This window comes from Pleurodeles waltl, chromosome 4_2 (genome assembly GCF_031143425.1).
Source record: "Pleurodeles waltl isolate 20211129_DDA chromosome 4_2, aPleWal1.hap1.20221129, whole genome shotgun sequence".
NCBI classification, from domain to species: Eukaryota; Metazoa; Chordata; class Amphibia; order Caudata; family Salamandridae; genus Pleurodeles; species Pleurodeles waltl.
In genome coordinates, this window is record NC_090443.1 from 648,711,838 (window position 1) to 648,724,301 (window position 12,464).

The window sequence follows — 12,464 nt, forward strand, 5'->3', positions numbered from 1 at the left end:
CCGTTTTTTTACGCAATTGCGTCAAAAAGCGCCGCAAACACTGCAAAATGTGCATAGGAGAGCCAAAATGGATCTCAGATGCTTGCACATACCCCAGGAAGATGACAACAGACCAGGAAGCAGCCAGGAGTACCCACAGAAGACCCAGGACAGGGAGAAGGAGAAAAGAAAGTGTCGCTTCAGTGCAGAGGAGCAGAAAATTCTGGTTAAAGAGGTGACGGAACACCAGCACCAACTGTTTGTCACCTCAAAGTTGCCAATCAGTAGGAGAGAGGTAATATGGCAGCAAATTGTTGGCAAGATCAACAGTGTGGCAGAAGTACGGAGAACAGTCGTCAAGAAACGCTGACATGACTGCAAGCGCAGGACCAAGGAAAAGATAGCCAGGAACAGGAAGGCAGCACTGCAGACTGGAGATGGGAGTCCAGCACCGCAGGAGGCCCTGGACCACATGGAGGAGATGGTCACAGCCGTCATCCCTGAGGAGATCGTCACATGGATTTAAGGACAGGACAGCGCAGTCTACCATGAGACAACACACATGTAGGGTAAGTTGCAAGGGGAATTCAATTGCACAAATGTTAACTGTAAGCAGGGGGGTGGACATACCTACTACACAATGCTTGTAAGTCATGAAATTCAGGGAGTGGAATGGGTAAAGGGGCACGTCACGGGGGCATGGCCCGTTCTGAGGAAACCTGGGGCACAGTACTACACAACACCAACAACCTTTGCATGAGGGTATGCTGCCATGCCAAGGATGTTGCAAAGGTAAAGCCTGGCCCGGAGGGCAGGGTACAACGTAAAACTGGCAGCCCATTACATGTCAGCCATTATTCTCCCTACAGTAACTAGGGCCCAATTAACAACCTCTGTTCATACCTGCAAGTGTAACGTAACATTGACAACAGTTGCCACTACCACCTCTGCTGTTAGTGCAGGTCAAGTAGCTAATGGCAGTAACGTCCCCATGGATCAAACACACCCAAATTAGAGGGTTCAGGATGACAATGGTATCAATCCCCTGAAATCAAGACAAATGTTCCAATACAGTCAAATGTGATTGTCCAAAGTTGCTACAAACATCAGACATTGTCATTAACATTAGGAGGTACACAGCACTAATGCCATAGCCATGTTGCATATGTCAGTGTCCACCCTATGCCTGGGTCACAATAGCTCCAATGACACCATGCAACATCCCAAATGTCATACTGCTCAGACAACAGCATTGAGGGGGAGGACACATGTAACTGGTTTCAGAAATGCACCTGCACTGTCAGAGGTGGAAATAGAACACTGCTACGACTATCAGTGCAATCCAATGTACCATACATTCCCCACCATCAGCAGTCCACATTACCAATTCTGACATCCATATTGTGCCATAACAAAGCTATACATAGTATATGCTAGATCTCAACTACATATAGGTGGATGTGAAAGATCAGAGACTGGGGCAGGTCTAGATTGTTAAGTGTGGTGCTAGTGCCATCAGAGCACCCACAGCCAGTGAAAGGCCTCACCATGAGAATGGAAGTAGACGGAGGGGTGAGTAGGACAAGAAGGTGGCAATTCACAATTTGGCCTGAACCAACACCTAGAGGATGTGATGCTGACAAGTCCACAAACTGACCACAATACATATGACAGGCAGGTGGGGCATAGGCCTGGGAGAATGCTAATATGAAAGACAGGAACAATGAAAAGGAACCAAGATCACAATGTGAAAATAATCAGAAGGCAGGCATGTCACAATACAAAGCCCACAACACAGACACACTAATTGTACTGTATCTCATTGCAGAGGACGATAGCTCTCCTGCGGGTATGCCTGTACAGGACTACCCTGATGACATGGATGACGAGCTGACAAACATCAGCAAGCAGACCCTCCAAGATGTCCTTGGAACCCTTCAGACCCCACCTTCAGTCACAAGGAGGAGCACAGATACAGCAGCCATCACAGAGGACCCACCCACCACCCCAATTGTACGACCTGCCAATTCCAACACAGCTGAGGACTCTGACGACACTGGCACCAGCTTTGAGCGAACTGTAGTTGGGGTACAGCGGGAGCTGGCCAAGGAGGTGCGGGTGGGGATGGAAAACATGGCAGCCAGCCTAGAGGGGGTGCCTTCATGCATGATGTCAACTGTAGAACAGGAAGCAGCTATGCAAGGGCGAAGAACAATCTTGCAAGAACTTGAAAAAAGGTTGAAGGAAATCAGCACAGCTTTAATAGAGTTGACACAACACCTAAAACAACAATCCGGTCAACACGTGCACAAATGCAATATTGAACCCCTCTGGGCCGACCTGGCTGCCTACCACCATGATGTGGCTGCTATTCTTAAGAACCAGCAGCTCCTCCTTGCTGCAGTACTGCCCTTAAGACCCCCACAGTTAGCAGCTACCAGGATGTCTGATCCATGTCTTCAAACACGGAGGTGTGTGTTGCCCCTTCACAACCACCACCATCAAGGGCAGAGGAGACTACACACACATCAGAAGATGAAGACGTGGAACAGATCACCTTCACCTGTAAGAGTACCTAGTAGCACTAGTACCTGCCTCATGGCCACCTATTACCAAGGTCCTGTGCTTTGTAACTTGCCAGTCTTGAAACAACTGTACTCAAGCACTGTTCTTCAACCCACTGTTTATCTTGACACCCTGCCCTGTGATTGTCTCTCACTAACTCATTGGAAAATCCTGTCCCTCTGCACTGTCTGACACTTCACCCCAGCATGTCCAATGACATGTCCTTTTGCACTTGTGTAGGATCACAATGGAAGATGTCACACTAATGGACTCACAATCATGGACAATGTACATATAGCACTATAGCACTTTTAAAGAAATAGCACTTACACAACAACTTTGTCTCTGTGTAATGTGACACATCAACCGTGATGGCCATCAGTGATGATAACCTCAGGTCAATGATCGTTGATTGTCTATACACCTGACCTGAACGGATCTTGGCTGATAACTATGCACAGTGGCCTGGATTGTACCATCATCTACCGACCCCGACCGTTATTTCAGAGGAAAATATAAACTATACACCAAAATGCTGTGTTGTACAGAATAACGCCTCCTCAAGGGATGTCTAGGCCAGAAAATAGTGCCTTCAATTTTTACTGAAAGTCAAAACTTACGTATGTGACATTTTCCCCAATTATTACCTAACACACACCAAACAGCATGAAGGGATGTGTATGAGTTTCCATACAAATAAGTAACCGTGCTGAACATTGTAACAAATTATATGTGTGAGTTATGTGTACCATACTACATCAGAGCATACTACCACTCACCTTATAAGGATTTGCTTGGACATCAGGCTGCAGGCAGACTTAAAACAGTGTCCCCAATACCAAATCTGTTAGCAAAGTATGTGACATTGAAAACATACATCACAAAATAACCACATTTTGGGATCCATAGTAACCGTGAGTAGTGGGTGCAATGGATGGCCGAATCTTAGCTAAGTAGTTTTGGTGTAGGTGCCAATGTACCAGCTCAGTTGGGATATGGTTGCAGAATGGGACACAAAAGCTAATACAAAAGAGACACTGTTCACTCATGGCAAGGCCCTGATCTACAAGCATTTGACACATACTGTAAAGGGTTACCTAGATATTTATTAAACAGTAAAAACAGAAGTTAAAACCAGGGGAAACACCTTACCTAACCTCATCTACTCTAACTACACATTACCCACAACTGTCCCTAACTAACCTAAGCTAAACTTACTTATCACATTTAACGAAACAATCTAAACATCAACCCCCCACCCCCCTTATAAGACGGGACACATGGAGGACAACATATACTAACCTAAACACATACTATCTTATACTAAACAAATACATTTTTTTTCTTCTTTTTTTAAAACACCAAAACCCCAACATTGTCAACACACATAAAAAAGAACAGTTGAAAAAAGTATGAAACCCCCACCCACTACTACTAACTAAACTAACAGCCTATACTAACCTAGCACTAAGCCCCCTAAACTCACTAAGTTAAAGAACCAGGAAAGAAGAGGGAGGGGAGGGAATCATGGCTGAGCATAAGCTGACAAGTTGGCTCTCCGCAGGCTCTTTTTGATTGCACGCACCCTCCGGTTTACTTGTGCCACCTCCTGCTGCACTGTGGTCATTTTACGTAGGACACGGTCCAAGTTCTTTTGCATCTGGCTAAAAGCTGCAGGGTCTATGGCTACAGCAGGGATGGTCTGGGTGCCAGTGGATGAAGTACAGGCCCTTGTCAGTGCCATGTCTGTAGGCTGAGGTGCAGGTGGTGCTGTGACAGGTCCTGGAGCTGTTCCTGTTGATGGTCCAGCAAAGGTCCCTGCTACTGTTGGTACCACCGGGGTGGTAGTGGTGGTGCTGGTGGTGGTGGCTGTGGTGGACACGGAAGGACCCCCTTGGCCCCTTGGCAAATGCCCTCCACACTCCGGAGGCTCTTTCATGGTGATATCGTCTTGCCATGATGCGGTACCCATACTCCACTTCCGGGATGTGGCGGTAACGCATTGCCCTGCGCTGAAACTTTTGAATCTGGATGGGAGTCACATTGGCAGCTGTTAAGACAAATAGACAACCAAACATTAGCTACTTCATTGTGTGAAATGGCTCAAGAAGGAGATCAGACAATACATCTAATGTACCTGTAACAGCCCATATCTTCATACAGATCACTGATTCTCCCTGAGGAAGTAAATGGCAAGCCAGCCTACACATGTCCTATCACCAAACAGCACATCCAAACCCTACAAGATGGGTAACAACTGGAATGACTTTGGCACCATTGTTCTGCCACTTGTCAGGTAAAAATCATACTGCAAATCCTCCATCACTGACAGGCCAACAAATTACTATGTTCTTAATGGCAATCTAGGGCCACAAGATCTGCGAGTTGTAAATGGAATTGCCAGTATAGAATGCAGGTGCTAATCATGAGTGGGTATCCTAGGTTTGAACAAATGATTTACAGATTTACATGGCTGTGTACCAAACTTGGATCATCAGTCCTAGGTACACTATTCACAACCCTACGCCTGTGCCGGGGGGTGGAGGGGTGGACAAGCAACTAATAATTTCTAACAACAAGGACACCCAGGAATCTTTGGAAAGCTGTACATGGGTTTGGCCAGCACACCACAGGTAAGGAGGAACTCCAAATAGGATACACCCAAATCCTGGACAATCCCATCAACACTTATCTTTGGAAATGCAGACCATTGTCAACATCATTTCCTACCAGTAACCCATTACTTACAACAAACAGATAGATGCAAGCACAACTCTGGCCATGAGCTGCATGCACACCTAGGCCATTGTACTCAAGTGCCTCATACTCGTAGCACAACATGTGGAGCTACATGCTGCTAGGAAGTTAAACATACAGTCAAATATGTTCATTGGTGAATAGGGAAGTTGAAGTCTGTGGGTAAGACTTTGGCATCCCTATTCTGGGAGAATCAGGGTCTGACTGGCTGACTAATTCACTAATATGGTCCACTGCTACATTTTCTGATGTCAAGTTTTATCCACATAACTCATCCCTATTCACATTGCCGTGCCTACAGGACTGACCTAGATTACCAAATTATGACAATACAATAAAGGTTGGCCAACTCAAAGATGGGGAAAAAATTATACTCTACTCAAGGAACAAAACAGATCATTGACCAGCACATCACACCTTGAGATGTGTCCAACACACAGGAGTCAATCACACATCATCAGCAAACACAACACAGAACAGAAATATCAACACTTACTGGAGATGTGTGGGTCCGCAAATTGAGCCACCTCTCTGATGGTGTACGATGCAGGTCCACCTGTAAGGCATCGAAGGCAGAAATGTGCTCAATGTCTGTGCACTGTACAGCACTTCCAAATACAAATACTATGTGTAATATTAACTCAGAAAGTAAAGCCTCTCAGACATGATGATACTGCATCCTACATACCACTGCAAACATGTACAGACCCGGGGATTCCAGTGATTGATACACACGTATCTGCACACATGCAGTGGCCCTAACTATCATGTGGTGGCAAACATGCTCCTCCATTAGTGAGCATACAAAATCATGGAGTGTATTCCTCTCATCATGTGTATCCATGAGAGACATGCAAAGCCACTTTCCGTGAGGACTGCAATACCAGTCACCCAGACACTGTGACTAAGGCCAATTTTAGACACCCAGGTACAATTGTACAGAGGGCCAGGGACAGTTGTTAGCCCTCAATTGGTAGCATTTTCTTCATTTGATGTGCCACGGATATGGTGAGTTGCACCAACCATTGAGATATGAACCCGTGTGCATACCTTTTGCCAGCCATCTCTAATTCTAATGTGGCACTACAAACTCAAAATATCAATCTAAGATGTTACCTGAGGTAAGCTATAACTTGTTACATATGTTTCAGAATCCAGTTCATACATGTATCCGAAAACAATTGAGGGGCACAATATTTTTTTAACATTTCTGGAATTCCAAGATATGTTTCCTGATACACTCACCGACCACACATGAAACATATGTTTGAGCCACATTGCCATCATCAATTGACGTGAAGCCAGTAATAAGTTTCAGGCTCCTGTTGTGTTTAGAAAGTTAGTCTAGCTGTTGCGTCAACAAATGACGGGATTGTGTAGGAAATTTGTATACCTCACAGGCAACTGTGGCCCATATCTATACATATTTTGCACCGCATTTGTGTTGCTGTTTGACACAAAGGCGGCGCAAACTTACAAAATACAATATTACTTTGTAAGTTTGCACCGCTCTTGCTTCAAAATAGGTCGCAATTGCAGTGCTAAAAAGTAGAAATATGGCCCTGTATGATTCACTAGCATTCCACATGTTCAAAAACATTGCCGGCAGAATATGAACAAATCAGCTACTATCACTACAGAGCATTTAAACATGCACATTACTCTGATTTGTACTCACCAACAGGGCCACCAGTCACAATCCCCAGGTGGCCCAGCAGGTCTTGCTCCCTGGCAACAAGGTCAGCCCAGCGGTGCTTCAGCTGGTGGTCATTTTGCGGTGTGTTGTATATTCTCTGCAGATGGTACAACACCTTTGCCCACCGGAGCGTCCTTGCCTCTGTGTGATAGCCTTGGATCACACGACCACCTGCCTCTATCTTTAAGGGTAGGAAGAGGCACACCAGCCAAATAAACCCACCCAGCTCCTCCTCTCCCATCCTGCCAAGACGATGCCTACCCAACATTATTGCACCAAAAATAAAGAGGGGATAAAGGGGTACAAAGGAGAATAGACGGAAAGTAGGACAGGAAAATGCAAAATAACTAAGAACACAGCACAGCTATACCCAAACTACCACTACCCACAACAGACTCCCAACACAACAAAGACAAATGTTGACAACACAAATGACCAAAAAAACACTCAGACAGGATACCACAGACAGTTATCATACACAAAAAGACAATTTAAAGACCACAGTTGAGACAAAATCACAAAATGCACAAAGAGACAAGTCTAAACACAGCCACACAGTCAGGAAATATCACAGACTGCAAAGTGAAAGTGAAAGTACACCCACTGTACAAAATCTGTAAACAGGATATCCTATTACATCACTTCCTGCCTCAAATGCGGTGCGTTTTTCTTGTTATGCGTCAAAAGATTATGACGCTTACAGTCTGTGCGTCATTTTTTTGACGCACAGGATTAGAAATAACCCCGCATCCATATTGTTGAATATGTTTCATACTTAACCAATTTCCGGGGGTACAGTGTGGGAATTACCGCTCAGGGCCAATGGATGTTTCATGGGAATGTGCGTCATATTTTGATGCATATGCGTCTTTTTTTTACGCATATGCATCAACATTTCTGTCATTAACTGGGTTTGGGTCATTTCTCATTTGTAATGGGACATGACAGTTGTGACAATACAGAGATAGGCTGATTGCACCCACATTGGGCATTACGGTGTATGGGCACATGTGGCAGATCATACTACTGGGGACCATGATCCTCTACTTGGTGTACCGGATGTTCACTCTTCATTGACGCAATAGATGGCCAAACATGTGGGATACAATTATGTATTACCCTGTTTGGTCATGTTTTGCGTCAAGAGAGGATAGCAAGACGATGCAACTCACTACAATAACTCAATGCCTATGGGTCAATGTATGTGATTTGGCTACTACTATTGTTGACCCACTGTATGAGCATCACAAGATGCATTTTTGCAAATCTGCTTGTATGCATGTGGCGTCAATGTGTCCAACCCTCAGATGCAAGTCAGTGTGGAAATGAGAGAGGACATGTGTTAGTCATACACATAGCAACAATTGCTGTGTGCACTTCCTAGGTTTTTTGGAACATAAACACCACCAATGACAAAGCATGCACTGGATAGATAGCATATGGTTGTTCATGTCAATGTTCCAAAACTTAGCTATTACATGTTCTGGAATGTTGGATACTACTTCCTAGGCACTTGTTTGTTTACCCACCTGAGTTAGGCATGGGATCATACAATGGGCATACTGTGTTTGTGATACGGAGTCCCATATATAATACACAATTGTAATGTTATGCCACAGTTGGAGTCACATAACTGAGCCATGTCTCACCTGTGGCAGTGGAGGACCAGCAGACCAAGCAGCACGTGTTCACATATTTCCAGTGGTAAAATGCGCAGAGTTGTCTGGTTCATGTGTGTGGGCCAATGTTTAGTCTGTATAATTATTGGGGTCTATGTTGTCACAGTTACGTGCAGGTCTAGTCATGAGTCTGTGGAGCCATTTCCTGTATCTACAAAGTATCCTTCACAGATCAATAGAAGGAAGACCAATGAGGAATTGAGAACACACATGGGGATGGTCCAACCCTGTCACTGCAGACGTGTACTGAGACTGTCAACAGGGCAACCTTGGTGTGCTGACAAAGTTAATGTCTCAGGATACTTATACTGGAAGGCGTCCTCACAACATTTGTACACAGGTTGGCCTCTAAAATTCCCACTGCATCTGGGAACATCAGTGCCTCTGTGCTGATTAATCTCACACTATTCACCACACAAGCACCATCAATATGTTGGGAGCAATGTGAATCAGCGTGTGGACTGTCTGGGTCCTAACATGTGTAGACATTTCATGCACATTATCTGACGTTTTTTGTTGTGCTGGAGGCACCATACCCAATCCATGCATACAGCCATGGTACAGTGTCACAATTTGTCACTCATACATACATGAAACCCAGACAAGGGATAGGCCATGATTCAGCTATTTGGAGACAAGTTCACCCCCATGGTACAATAAATATACTGATTATGCTATACAATGTATTTGAGTATGCATTGTAGACCCACCTGACACAATACCCCAGGAGTACTATGAGGGTTGGGAAAGCAACTATGATACAAATGTAGGCTCAAGGAACTATTAGGGCAACGCAAAGACAGGAGCCAGTCAGTCTAACAGGATGCAGGGTCAATCAGGATCCAAACATTTCACAAGGTAAATACACAGTGGTCAGATGGAGACTGGTCAAAGGTGGAACAAGACGGTGGAAACGGAAAAATGTGTTTGTCCTGTGTGTTGGAACATAACACATTAACCCAAGGGCTGTGTTACACAGCTGATTTATACGGCAATGCATAACAGTGTTATAGATAAAATGGCTGCTTCTATGCTGTTCCAAGCAGCTGCAAGGGCAGTGCATGTTCAAGTGGCTGGTCTCCATGGAGGTGCTCACAGGTGTGTGCAGCATCAGTCTCTCACAAGTCCTGTAGGTGAGATTCAAGTTCAAAGGGCCAACAGTACCTTTCACATGGGAAGCAATGTACAGGTGATTACAGTTCCTACAGACTACAAGCCAGTGCATTATTTAACCTGAAATCCATGCAGACAGAAGTACAATTACTATGGCATACCATACTAAAGAGGTAAGCACACTGGATTTACATTGTGAGTCTGGGAGTGTGTAGAGGATGGATTATCTGGGGACACATATTCCTATTCCAGGGACCTCTGAAGAAGGGTGGGCTGAGACAGGGAACATGGGTGTGGCTGGACTTAGGACATGGGCTGCCATGTGCAGGGGATGTCATGTGAGCAATGCTAGTCATACCTGGGGCACTTGTGCTATGAATTTGCTGCTTATATGGGAATCTAGTCACACATAGTCCTTGCAAAGATAGGTGATGTAAGACTTACTGCTGTCAAGGATTTGGTCATACATTCCTCTTACCAATGCAATAGCACATCCACTGCCTCATGTATGAGGCATTTTTTTTACCTTATTGACTGATTGTGTCTTAGTTGTGTGCCATATCCTGCGATGACTCATGTTGCCAACATGTATGTGTGAAATAGGTGTGGTCCATTGCTATTGCCCTTCAAATGTGAAATGTACAGGATATATGTCATTTACAGTGAAAGTGAATGTGGCTGTACATTCATATGCATAAAACTAGTTTAGGAATGTTCTGTGTCCTAATCTGTATTTAAGCAATGCTCCATGAGGCTACACTCTGATTCTGATAGTTAGAGATAATGTTATGCCAAAATGATTATCCAGACCATGATATAGTGATTAGTATAGGTGTTTATTTACATATGGTAAGACAGTGGTGATGGATGAGTAGAGTTAAAAGAAATTTTGGACAATATGTTGTCTCCGACACAATCCTGCAGCTATGTTTGGATGATCCCCCTCATGTTGATGGACAGCATCCTCCTCTTCCTCCTCTTCAGGCATTTGTGGGTCGGGTTCATATAGGGGAATGTTCCTTCTTACACATATGTTGTGCAGGATGGCACAGATCAAAATTATTTTGCACACCATTTCTGGTGAGTATAGGAGGCTGCCTCCGGTGATGTCGAGGCACCTGAATCTTGACTTCAGGATGCCAAAGGTCCTCTCGACTATGGTGGGTGTCCTCCTATGTGCCTCATTATAGGCACGCTCTGCTGCAGTGCTTGGGTTTGCAAATGGGGTCATGATCCATGGCTGGATCCCACACCCCTGATCATTTGTAAGAGAAAATGAGTGAGAACATATTGATGTACCTTGCACCATAAATATCACTTTGCATGGCAGTTGTTCTCTTGTGTTGTCTGTGACTCATCTGTGTTTGTGTTATTGTGTGGAATCCTAGGCTTCTAGGATGTACCATCAGCATTGGGTTGTTTCCTTATATGAAGGGGTGTTTGGCTGTTGACCCGATATCAGCAGTATTTTTGTAGAGTTGCAGTACAGTGTGTACTCCCTTGCATTGTGACTTGTGAAATAGGTGTCCCTGTATCTTAACTGGGGGGGAGGTGATACTTCCATACACAGAATCAATTCAACAGTGGTGGTAACACGGTCGCATCTATATACCTTGGACATTCCATACAATTTCACATATGCAATAGAATTATTTAACCATCAGTGAGACCCTTGGATTTTGCAAGGTGACAATGTGCAAAACATCTCCGTACGTTATGAGCACTGACGTGTTAACAATCGACTATGCACTAATTTCACATGTGTGACAAGTTCACTGCAGATCTATTTCTCTGCCCTTGCCAAGTCGACTCAGGTTGTAACGTGTACCTATACTACTGAACATGTTCTAGTTCAGATGGCTAACTTGGTTGTGAGGTTGTCATTTAGAGTTTCAGAAGGTCCATTTGCCAGTACACTGTTGTGTTTGTCACAATGCGTATGTGTAGGAATGTGCGCTTTCAATATTGTCCCATCAATATGTGTTCTACGCACAGTCCACTTGCTTCTTGGTAGTGGGCAATGTGAGAGCAGGAGTGATGTGAGATTTTGGTACAGCCTCAATAATTGCACATGACCTTCATTAGAGTCATCATCAGGCTATGTGTGTCATGGTGTTTGGCCTGCAGCAAAAAACATTACACACTCCTTACACAGTACGTATTGGTTTGAAGGGTGTTGGATTAAGTGTTATTGATGTGATATTGAAAGATTAATCTTCCCAAATGTACTGCCAGTTGGGGCCATGTCTTTGTCATTGTGTTGTTTTAAATTTTTCCCTTGTGTCTGTGGAGTGGCATCTGTTGCTATTTGGAACTGTCATTTGTCCCTAGGTGTGTCTCCCATTGGGTGAGGATATCAAACATGCCTAGCGGTGTCACAACCTCAGTGTGTTCCTGTCCACGTGTCGATGTCGTGGTGTATGTGTTGTGTGTCCTAGAGGGTTGCTGTGCAGTGTGTTTGTAACTGGGTTTCTGTACTTACCAAGAAGTAGGCCATTTCCATATCATCCATCCTGGAAGTGTTGAATGATGGTGCAGTGACGGAAGATGAGTGAATCATGTACACTCCCAGGATACTTTGCCACGATGTTGGAGATCAAACCCCGGTGATGGACAATGGCCTGCACATTAATTGAGTGTGTGAGCTTCCTGTTGCGGTATAGATGTTTGGTTGC